The following is a 13,132-nucleotide window of genomic DNA, read 5'->3' on the forward strand; positions in this document are numbered from 1 at the left end:
TCCCACCCTCGCTAATATGTAGGTAGAACTTGGCGGGCCAAAGACCTTGTACAAATAGCTAGACTCCCTGAAGGTGCTTCAGGAGCAGGACATTTCGAACTTTCAGTTGAACACCATTATGGTGGCAAGAGTCTGGTATTGTGGCCTATAAGGACACAGCTCCAACATTGTGATAAGGATGTTCAAAAGAAAAGCTACTAAACGACACTGTGCGTATAACTGAAGTTTTTATTCAAAAGTAACGAGCAGAGTCTATCCCACTGTTTTGCCAGCCGAAGGACTTCCGGTTCCGATAATTGCTGTAGCTGGGACAGGAGCCAGTTCTCCTCTGTGTCCTTCAGTTCGTTGTCCGAGTTGATGCGCTTCCCTCTGAGATGTTTTCTTTCGCAGACCAGACACAAGGATGTTGCCGGGTGACATGTCTGGGCAGTAGGGTAGATAATCAAACTGATCCCACTTGAACTTGGGCATTACGCTTCGTGCGTCCTTGAAGACAGGCCGACGCACGTTATCGTGGAGCAGAATCAGACCCTCCGTGAGCAGCAGAGGCCGTTTGCTAACGTCGGTCTTATATAGGTTATGGAGTGTCTCACAGCACACGTCGCCGTTACTGGTTTTTCCGTGCTCGAGCAATTCGATAAGCATCGGACCTCGGACGTAGAAAAAGACGGTGAGCATCATATTTCCTGCCGAAGGCACAGCTCTGAATGTCTTGAGAAGTGGTGGCGACGCATGCTTCCACTGCCTAGATGTCTCACTAAGGTATTTCATAGCATCATATGCAAATTTAAACCGGCTTGATTCTTACGACGTTCCGTACCTTTTCATTTCAACGTCCCCTATATATTTAATGTCCGCAGCTAGTAGTCTCGCGGTAGTGTTCTCGCTGCCTGCGAAGGGATGCCGAGTTCGATGGTGTTGTTGTGTTGTCTTCATCATCATCATTCGTCCCCATCACCGTCGGAGGAAGGCAACGGCAAACCACCTCCACTGATACCTTGCCTAGTACGGCGGTGCGGGTCTCCCACATCGTTCCCCTACGCTCTGTCAAAGAATATCGAAGTTCATCATCATCATATATATGTATTGGTGCATACATACAGTATCTGTTAGCCGTAACTCTTCAGTCTACACATTCAGCGTGCGCGAAGAACACTGTTCAAGAGGTGTACAGTAATAGCATGAATGAAAGAAAGGAACAAATATTAACTTCCACCGCTATGTGGACAAAAAAAATGGTTCAAATGGCTCTGAGCACAATGGGACTTAACTTCTGAGGTCATCAGACCCCTAGAACTTAGAACTACTTAAATCTAACTAACCTAAGGACATCACACACATCCATGCCCGAGGCAGGATTCGAACCTGCGACCGTAGCGGTCGCGCGGTTCAAGACTGTAGCGCCTAGAACCGCTCGGCCACTCCGGCCGGCAGCTACACTCCTGGAAATTGAAATAAGAACACCGTGAATTCATTGTCCCAGGAAGGGGAAACTTTATTGACACATTCCTTGGGTCAGATACATCACATGATCACACTGACAGAACCACAGGCACATAGACACAGGAAACAGAGCATGCACAATGTCGGCACTAGTACAGTGTATATCCACCTTTCGCAGCAATGCAGGCTGCTATTCTCCAATGGAGACGATCGTAGAGATGCTGGATGTAGTCCTGTGGAACGGCTTGCCATGCCATTTCCACCTGGCGCCTCAGTTGGACCAGCGTTCGTGCTGGACGTGCAGACCGCGTGAGACGACGCTTCATCCAGTCCCAAACATGCTCAATGGGGGACAGATCTGGAGATCTTGCTGGCCAGGGTAGTTGACTTACACCTTCTAGAGCACGTTGGGTGGCACGGGATACATGCGGACGTGCATTGTCCTGTTGGAACAACAAGTTCCCTTGCCGGTCTAGGAATGGTAGAACGATAGGTTCGATGACGGTTTGGATGTACCGTGCACTATTCAGTGTCTCCTCGACTATCACCAGAGGTGTACGGCCAGTGTAGGAGATCGCTCCCCACACCATGATGCCGGGTGTTGGCCCTGTGTGCCTCGGTCGTATGCAGTCCTGATTGTGGCGCTCACCTGCACGGCGCCAAACACGCATACGACCATCATTGGCACCAAGGCGACTCTCATCGCTGAAGACGACACGTCTCCATTCGTCCCTCCATTCACGCCTGTCGCGACACCACTGGAGGCGGGCTGCACGATGTTGGGGCGTGAGCGGAAGACGGCCTAACGGTGTGCGGGACCGTAGCCCAGCTTCATGGAAACGGTTGCGAATGGTCCTCGCCGATACCCCAGGAGCAACAGTGTCCCTAATTTGCTGGGAAGTGGCGGTGCGGTCCCCTACGGCACTGCGTAGGATCCTACGGTCTTGGCGTGCATCCGTGAGTCGCTGCGGTCCGGTCTCAGGTCGACGGGCACGTGCACCTTCCGCCGACCACTGGCGACAACATCGATGTACTGTGGAGACCTCACGCCCCACGTGTTGAGCAATTCGGCGGTACGTCCACCCGGCCTCCCACATGCCCTCTATACGCCCTCGCTCAAAGTCCGTCAACTGCACATACGGTTCACGTCCACGCTGTCGCGGCATGCTACCAGTGTTAAAGACTGCGATGGAGCTCCGTATGCCATGGCAAACTGGCTGACAGTGACGGCGGCGGTGCACAAATGCTGCGCAGCTAGCGCCATTCGACGGCCAACACCGCGGTTCCTGGTGTGTCCGCAGTGCCGTGCGTGTGATCATTGCTTGTACAGCCCTCTCGCAGTGTCCGGATCAAGTATGGTAGGTCTGACATACCGGTGTCAATGTGTTCTTTGTTCCATTTCCAGGAGTGTATTTAGACGGACAGAGGATAAATATTTTTAAACAAGATACAGGTTTTCTGTTATAACAAACTGGGAGAATGAAGATGCTGTGATGCGCTATGCTGTGAAAATGTAGTTAGTTTTAACTACGATAGCATGGCATTTAAACCACTGACAAACTGTTTTTCCCTTATATATAATTTTAAACAAAAATTGTATACACAACTTCCTCGAAACCGGTCTTCACAGAAAACGGGAAAGTTGTAGTTATGGATTTTCGATTTATGATTAGAACTACGGAATCTGAATCTTCCGAAAATTTTTAATACTACGCGTTTGCAAATTAAAACTATGCAGAAGAGGTCTGCGGTACGCCATATACCAATGATCCGAAACGATTCACCCATTTGTATTAAGCGACTTCAAAAAAAATTGTTCAAATGGCTCTGAGCACTATGGGACTCAACTGCTGTGGTCATTAGTCCCCTAGAACTTAGAACTACTTAAACCTAACTAACCTAAGGACATCACACACATCCATGCCCGAGGCAGCGACTTCAGTTCCCAATCAGGGGGAAATGGATTAGAGACAAACGGACAGAGTGAGATGGGAGAAGCAGATTACGACGTATTTCTGATTCCTATGCATATTTAGTAATCGCGGAACATTTACAGGTTTGTCTGTTTTCTTATACTTTCAGTTTGTTCACCCGTCAAAGTATCTGTCCATTATTAGGCATCACACACGTTCTTGGCGTGATATGTGATCTTTCAAGGCTTCTAATGTCACAGAAGTAAAAGCCAATGACATAGCATAAAAAGCAATGTAACCGGCTGGTGTAGGAGTTACAGTTTTTGACCAGTAACGCAGAGTTCGGTTCGCAGTGAGAAACTGAAATGTTTCTCTGGTGGAAAAGTTCTGGAAGGAGGTACCTCGGTGCAAGTGTAGCATCAGATGCATATATCCCCCTCGAAGAAAAATTGGTATAACTTTAGATGCAGATTTCGCCCTCGAAGAAAAATTGGTATAACTTTAGATTCAGATTTCCCCCTAGAAGAAAAATTGGAAACTAAAGAGACTAGCGTAGTCAGATTGCGTAAATACTACTGAATAGATCCCCGAATCTGATCTATCAAGCGACCATCATGAGAGAAGTTAGCATTTTCATAAAAATACCTACAACCTTTGAATCCACTGAAAACATGAAATAAAAAGTGTTTAACGCCCCATCGACACGAAGTTGCTAGGGACGGTGCACATGCTAGGATTATGGCAGGAAGAAGAAGGAAACCGGTCGTGCCGTTGTCAAAGGAACCATCCCGGCATTTGCCTTAAATGGATTAGGGAAATCATGGAAAACCTAAATCTGGATGAATTTGTAGGGCTCCTTTATATGAAAAGCTCTCCTTCATCATTATGTGTAGCGTAAAGGCTAAAACTATTTATTAATGACGCTGTCTCAGTCATTCTGTAACAACTACTTGCTTAATAAATTATTAATAATATCTGTTTGGTTTTGTGTCATTATTTTGCTTATGATTTCCTGCAGTGCATGTGTGTACTTTAGTGAAAGCTCTTCTCGACGTTGTGAAAACGCTTTCTTTTAATACATAAATATTTTAACGACAACTTTTGTTTCATACGTGGTGTAACCCGTGTTCATCTCCTCAGTTCCTTAATTATTCAGTTTAGAACCGCTTGCAGACACCCGCCACGTTAGCCGAAGGCGCTAATGCGCTGCTTCCTGGACTCGGGTAGGTGCGCCGGCCACGGATCAGACCCGCCCAGAGGATTAACGACGATGGAAAGTGTGCTGGCCAGCCTGGACGTGGTTTTTAGGCGGTTTTCCACATGCCACTAGGTGAATACCTGGCTGGTCCCCATGTACTGCCTCAGTTACACGACTCGCACACATTTGAAAACGTTCGAACTGTTTCATGGCTTACACTAGACGCAGAAAGCTGAGGTGCACTAATTCCGTCCCAGGGGGTATGGGGTGGCCACAGGAAGGGTATCCAGCCACCCTCTGACACTAACAGGGCCGATCCTGTGCTGAAGTGGGACAGAGGCCCAAGAAAATGGTGATGACGAGGACCCCCTACAGGTAGCGACGAATTCGGTTGCCTCATGTGACGAACAGTGTGATTGAAAACCACAGTTAATTTTACCACGCAGAGACCACGAATTGGAGACTCTCCCTTCCCTTCACTTAAAGGCAGTGACTTTCTATTCACCCCAGTAAGAGTTTAATTCCTTGCATTATAATGCGTGATGGCCTGTTTGAGATAGATCTAGTTACAGATCCCAGCTGTTTTCAACCAAACTCTGAAAATGGGAGTTGGGTAGATGGATTCTACACTGCCAATATTTTGGAGACGGTTTTAGGTCCAGGCGCTTGCGTTCCATCCAGAGGAAATCTCTCTAAAATTTTGATCGGGAAATGGGGGAAAAGGAATAGAGGGGGAGTTAGCACTACTTTCAATTTGTTTCTGAGACAATATGTTACTGATGAAAATATGGAGGTCCAGTGGAAGCATGTGTATTCACTGGGGTGTGAAAGAGTAAAGGCATTGACTTGTTCGATATCTATACCACTATGAGTAATGCTGCACAGCCTAATTATATTTATTTATTCGTTATTTACATTCACCGTATTGGGGTAGACTGTCAGAAGATAAGTTGCACCTCTTCAGTCTTCGATTTCCAAATAAAATAAATTTAAAGAACAAATTTTAAGATGATGAAAACAATTATGATATGGATGATGGCTGTTTCTTCTGGTGACTGTATAGTAAGTAGTTTTGATGAGGAAGGTACTGAGAAGTATTTTATATGAAAGAGCGTGAGGGATGCGGATAGGGTATGAAACCGGAAGTCGGGATGCAGAACTCAGAGGAAGAATGACTTTTCAGTCACACAGGAATAAGGTGAGTTGGAGTCAACAGTTATGTTGGGCCACTTGGTGTCTGTTACGGTTTAACGAATGGACAGCTATCATGGATTATCTGATAGTCTGGAAGAGAAATTTGGTCAATACTGGCGTGCTTGGAGACGAAAGGAAGTTGGAATATGCTGATGTAAGCGTTATAGTTTCAGTTCTCCATATTTTTATATTTCCAGGAGGGTTTCGACACCGTTCCTCTCAAGCGTCTTCTAACCAAACTGCGTGCCTACGGAGTATCGCCTCAGTTGTGCGACTGGATTCGTGATAGGGGAGATAGTGTCACAGACATGATACGTGAACTGGAGTGGCAATCGTTGAAACAAAGACGTTTTTCGTTACGACGGGATCTTCTCATGAAATTTGTTGGCGCCCACCTACATAGAGAGAAATGATCATCACGATAAGATAAGAGAAATCTGGGCTCGCACAGAAAAATTTAAATGCTCGTTTTTCCAGCGTGCCGTTCGAGAGTGGAACGGTAGAGAGACAGCTTGAAGGCGGTTCATTGAACCCTCTGCCATGCACTTTATTGTGAATAGCAGAGTGATCACGTAGATGTAGATGTAGGAAGGATGTAGAATGGGGTGTTGAGACTGAAGTTCAAAGGAGCCATTAAGACACGGAAAAGTGTTGTTGTTGTTTGAGGAGGTGTGGAAACGTTATGAGCTGGGTGAGGATGTATGTGCAAGAAGATAGTCAAGAAGAGAGTCAGATGTAGAAAATGAGAATGCATGTTACTGAAGAATTTTCAGTAAGAGGTAGAACTTGAGAAGAGCGATCCATATTATATTTGTTTAGATTAGGGTGCGACATATAATAAATGAAGGAGAGGTGATAGGTGGGGCCCAGTCCAGCGCGTAACATGTCGGAAGAGAGTACTTGTCACAGGTTCCCTACAGAGACAGTTCCGCTGCGGTGACGATAACAGGTGCTCCGCAGTGCGGGAGGGAAATAACGCGGCAACTGGAAACGTACTGCAGAGTTGTAGAATGCGTGAGAGGGCGACTCTCGTGGAAAAATCGTGTAAATGGCACGCAGATTCATTGTGAAGTTGTGGCAAATGCAGAGTTAAGTCCACCTGTAATGAAATGGAGACAACAATTTTGTGGGTGATGCCGATCGGAAAGGAAGGCAACTGACGTCGACCACAGATGACAATTTCAAGACAATCGAAGGACTGATTCGCATTCGGATGATGACGTTCACGCAGCGTTTCTCCGTGGTCCAGGAGGGGATTTCTATGGTCGAGAAACAGATCGATTGGCAGAACGTTCGGACCGTTGTTCACCGAGAGTTGGTGACTATGCTGAAAAATGATGTCATGTATCTGTGTCAGTTTGAGGCTTAGTGCAATATTCAACAAAAGTTACTTGGCCTTCCACAATAATGAGTAACTTAACTTTGGATGTCCCCTGAAGAATGGATCCTTAGGGCATACATGAGGTTGGATGAAAATGAGTGAGGACGGATTCAAGGTACGTAGCAGGAAGTAGCAGCAAGAGTTTATAAGAAGGTGAATGGACATTCCTAAAGCAGGAAGTAACTCATAACGTCTTGGAGATAGCGCTGTGTTTCTCTACAATACTGAATTTAATATCAGGTTTTTGATATGCTGATTAGACCTTATTGTGATGAATTTTATAAAGGTCTTATACAGTTTTGGACACAACGTATGGTCAAGGTCGGTAACAGCAAGGGTGGTGAATATGTACTGGATGTAGGAGGCTGAAAGGGTTGGTTTCATTTGGCTGACAGAGGAGAGTTGGTTGTATCCTATAAGTTGGTTCAAAGCCTTCAAATGCATACTTAAAATTATGGTAGCGCTGCATTCAGTTTGCTTGATGTATGTGGCCAACCCCAGCGTGTCTTCGGCACTGAGTACATTATGGAAAAGCCTCTGTTGTTGCTTAGTGTCCCGACCATGTGACTGTAGGTGCGAGCGCTAGAACCAGAGATATTTTTCAATATTTCAAGAGTTTGTGGGGTGATGTGCAAAGTAGTAGCACACCCTTGAAATGTTATTTTATGAGACAACTTGTGTTGATTACGTAGAATTCTGGAAAGTGACCGAGTGTCTTACTATGTTGGTGTACTTATATTCCAAGTGCGAAAAAGTGAAACCACGTTCCCAGTAGTGTGACTAGGAAGCGACTATAGATGTGATTCACCGTGTCTTCCTAATCACGGTTGTTGGAGTAAGGACGAGAGGAGACGGCGCAATTCTGTTTAAATAAAAGTCGACCAAAGAATTATACAGCTATATTTTCGTAAAGAACCACAAACATATTAACAATGAAGTTCACAGAATGTACCTTATAAACAGACACTGAAATTGGTGAGATAAGTGCCTGGATACAATAAAGTTATTACTGGACTGGTAGACAAGGCCCAACAATAAAAAAATAGCAAACATAAGCAATAACAGAACACAAGTTCAAGGAATGAAACACGTAACTGAGTGTAAGTAAGAGAGACACTAATGATGAAAAATGGCAGTAGAACGTGGCAGATTACCTTAGCGGTGCCGTGGAGGTGTCGGCGGACGAGATGCGATCGTAATCTCAAATTGTCGCAGTTGACAAGCAACAAAGCATTAACTGTCCTCCGATTAACCGGCAATATTTCGTCGGCCCTTTTTGCTCTCATAGCACTCACTCAAACTCTCTCAACGTCGCACCTAAACTGTAGGATAATATGGTCTGATGAATGACTGTACCAGCATCCGAAAACAAGGAATGACAGCGGAAGAACTCGAGTCCCGGAGTGATCAATGTCATGATATGGGAGTTATTTAAAACTTCGGATTTGGAAGAATGTTCCTGCACAGAGGGTACTACTGTCCGTTATCAACTTAACGGTACTCGTCTACAGAGTTTTGGGCAGGCCGTTTAGCTGCGATGGGCTACCAGACTCTGACATCTGCCAACCGCCACAACCGTTTCTTAGCGCCTCTTTGACAAGCTCACGCCGAAAGTACCTTCGAAACTTAGCAAAAAGGGCTGCTTTACAACGAAAAATGAAATCTTGGTGACAATTACCACTTTTGTATTATATGCAATTAAGACCAGCAAGAAAAATGAACATTGCCTGGTCATAAATACTGTTTCTCTGGTATCTTCTGTTCACCTTTCTCACAATATAAAATCATATATCATACTATAATCTAAACTAATCAATACCATTACTAGTCTCATGTGCTTGTTAAAGCCTACTTAGCCCCATTCTGATGTGGCGATGACAGTTTGCCACCACAGGAGAATGTGACATCACTCAGTTGGGGGAGGGGGGGGGGGATTCCAGTTGGCATCGATTCAGATTTGGGATTAATCTGTAGGGGAAATTGTGGGTGAGGATTTGTGAGTGCTCAGTAGCACTTTCCAAAAAAACTAACAAGGAATTCTGATTTGAATTAAGAGCAACAGAAACGCTTTTTTTTTATCGTTCCTGGCTACGCGTGTGGGTGATTTAGATTGTCTGAACATAAAACAATCTCGTAACTATATTACTGCCTTTCATCACCTTCTCCATAACTGTTTTCATGAGGACCCACAGTGTGAAGGGGAAGAGGAAGTGACTTTGAATAGAATTATTCTCGAACTTTTTTCTTCTTCTTCTTTTCGTTTTTACCAGATGAGAATCATTTTAATTAGCATGAGCTTCGTTTCTGCTGGTAGTTCTTCTAAACTAGTATCCTGTAATTCTCATACTTTGCAAACTTCTTCGCTCTTCTATCCATGATAATTTTGTTCTGGGTCTAGTTCTATCCTTGAAACCTGTGAAAGCCTGAATTTTTTATTTAAAAGCCACCCTCTGGTTCGTATATTCGCATCTCTTCCAGATCCTTTTGCACTTCTTGGATCAAACGTACTTTGGTTCTCCTATTCGTAGGAAACGGTGCTATTTGCTGTGTTAACCTCCCATATTCCATTCAAAGCATGTGCCTGAAGAACGTGTTCCTTCTTTTCCTGATGATGTCCGAGACTCTGTCTGGTTCGTTCGTCTTCTAAAATGACCATCTTCTGTTCTTCAGTGCCTTAATATTTCCCTGAGAATCTTTCGTTCCACCAGTTCTAGTCTCTTACGTTCTCTTGTTCTTACTAGGCTAAGAGTTTCGACGGCATATAAGGCTTCAGGACGGATCAGTGTCTGGTAATGCCTCAGTTTTGCATTGATCGAAATATTCTCCTTGTTGTAGATGTTCATCGTTAGTTCGTATGCTAAATTCATTTCCTTTACTCGTGCTCCCATTGCTTCCTGTATTGTCAGTCCAGTTTCTACCCATTCTCCCAGGTATTTAAATCTCCCCGCCTTCTGAATTTTCCCTGCTGCTATTGTCAGAATATCGTGTGCGAATGCTAGACCGTCTACCCGTATTCCGTTTTTTTTTTTTTTTTTTTTTTTTTTTTTTTTTTTTTTTTTTTGGACCCCATCCACTCCTTCAATTACTCGTTGCTATTCCCTGATCAATTTATCAAGTACCAAGTTAAAAAGCAAAGGGGAGAATCCGTCTCCCTGGTTTTAATCTTGAAGGTCTCAGAAAGTTTTCCTCTGAACTTCACCTCGGATATTGTGTTTTTTAAGGTCTCTCTAATCAGTTCGCTGGATTTTCTATCCAAAATAATATCCTCTAAAATTTGGAACAGTGTTCATCTGTCTACTGGATCATAAGCTTTCCTGAAGTCTACGAATGTAAGCACGAAATTTTTGCTCCTTTGCTTCTGATACGCTATTACCAGTTAAGCTAAACACGTAATTAGATCATAGCCTCTTACCTACGCTAATTACTGTGGGAAAAGTAAATACAAAGGAGAAACCAGCTTATGAACCTTACGGGCAGACGTGGAGGAGGATGACCAAATACACATTCAAACGCAAGATAATCTTGCGTTAATATTTTACTTGATTCTCAGACGACCCAAAACAGTACTTGGATGGACTAAGGAGTGAAATGCAGTGAAGTACACTCCCGTATTAGGCAAGCCAATTCTCTTAACAGTAACCTGTAAACTCTAGAGATTGGCGAAGGCAATGAACTCGCAACAGCTTGTCGACTGCTTGTCGAAATTAACTAAACGGATTCCCTGGAATGATGTAATAGTAACACTCCCGAACGTTGTAGAATAACTCTCGGCCGGCCGCTGTGGTCGAGCGGCTTAGAGCCATTTGAATCATTTTTTAATAGATCTCGATCGCGCTAAATGAGGTATGAAAATTTTAGTCTATTTTTCAGAGAATCAGTACCATTTCAGCGTCAGGATTACAACTCATCGTGTTCAGATGGCCAGCGGAGACCGTAGGCGCTTAAGGGGGCGTTTTTTTGTGGGAGAGGGGGCTGGACGGCTTCAAACGCCCGTCACAGAAAAGCGATTCCTCAAGGAAAGAACTCGCCCCAGTACTCTAGAGAAAGCTACTAGTATCAGAAAGCGGTAAACGCTATAATTCGTGTCTGACGAAAAAATTAGATTCTCCTATGGAAAAACTAACAGAATCGATACTAAAGCACGGACCACTCAAGAAAACCTTTGCCTCCTTCGCCAGCCAATTTCAGTCACACCGGTTCACAGACATTAACTAAACAGAGGTGTTCTATGCGTCTGGAGACAAGTGCAGAAGGAAGCTGGTGGATAGATGAAGAAAATATGCACTCACACACTGTGCATTCCCTTGACTAGACGTAAGAACGCAGAAAAAACAAGGTGTGGGATTTATATGTGAATATTAATTAATATGACTAAATCCATGATGAAAGTCGGTGTTTCTAGTAATCTTTTACACTGACCGTTGGAGTGCGTCGTTTCTGCTCTCACTCGTATCAAGGATTTCTGCATCTATTTGTCGAAGAAGTCTGCTTCAAATGCCTCTAAGCACTATGGGACTTAACATCTGAGGTCATCAGTCCCCTCGACTTGCCGGCAGTAGTGGTCTCGCGGTTCTAGGCGCTCTGTCCGGAACCGCGCGACTGCTACGGTCGGAGGTTCGAATCCTGCCTCGGGCATGGGTGTGTGTCATGTCCTTAGGTTAGTTAGGTTTAAGTAGGTCTAAGTTCTAGGGGACTGATGATCACAAATGTTAAGTCCCATAGTGCTCAGAGCCATTTTTGAACCCTTCGACTTAGAACTACTTAAACCTAACTAACCTGAGGACATCACACACATCCATGCCAGAAGCACGATTCGAGCCTGCGACAGTAACAGCAGCGCGGTTCCGGATTTAAGAGCTTAGAACCGCTCGGCCACAGCGGTCGGCAGAAGACTGATGAATGCTGTTGTTCTATCAGGGATGGAGTTGCTTTGAGTAAGGATGTTGCAGGAAAGAGATACTAGATCTTCTGAGGGAAAAGTAATAAACTGACATCAGCTCTGTGGAGCTGTGTTGTATATGGGTCCAAAACGCGCTCTATAAGTGAGTCGCCTAGATGCAAAACTGTCCATGTCCTCCATAATCGGTTTTGAGAAAAAGTGAAAAAACTGTTTTCACTGGGTAAATACACACTGCTCTACACTGTATGTTGTATACATTAGTATGAATCAGTACAAAACCATTTGGGCTATAGAAAAAAATCAGGAACTCAATGCATGTAAGATATAAGCAAAATAAAAATGGACTTGGACAGTTTTGTATCTGACCTTACAGATGGCCACTTTTGCATGCAACTGAAATGGACATGGACAGTTTTGAACCTGACTAGCTGAGGAGAGGATATGGGGTGAACATAAAACTGTGTATTCAGTTTTAATTTCTGTTAATATTTCTGAAGGTACGTGGTGTAACAGCTGACAAACTGCAATCCACTCAATACATCATATCTGGAACAATGACTTCATCTTCTCGTGCTAGGCACTCTGATTCAACTGATGCCCCTGACCCGCTGGAAACTTATAATGTCGTCTTCCACGGCATGGATTCAGTGTTTCTCGAGGAGTTTTGAAACATCCCCCAGTTTCTTTTCATTAATAGGAAACAACCTGAACTGTTATTCTAATGTTCAGATTTCCACCATTTACTGCATGATGTAAAGACAAAAATAATACATACCTCTTCAATTTTTCCATATTTCGTTTCCACTGGTCTTCACGGTGAACCTGCTTCCTAAAACGGTCAGATTGTCTTTCTGTCAAGCTTCGATTTCTAATTTATTTAGATGAAAAATGTGTATAACTTTCAGAATAAACAGGTGTAAGAGACAACACAAATACGATGTTTATATGCTTATGGTAGCCATCTTGCATTACAGTCACATGACCCCAGCCTTTAATGCGATTTGTCAAAATGGACAAGGCAAGTAGTTTTGCACCCAAATTACTGATGGACATGGACAGTTTTGAATCTAACCACACTTTTCGTGAGCTGTTTTCCACAGGAC

This window comes from Schistocerca gregaria, chromosome 5, assembly GCF_023897955.1.
Source record: "Schistocerca gregaria isolate iqSchGreg1 chromosome 5, iqSchGreg1.2, whole genome shotgun sequence".
Classification (NCBI taxonomy): Eukaryota; Metazoa; Arthropoda; class Insecta; order Orthoptera; family Acrididae; genus Schistocerca; species Schistocerca gregaria.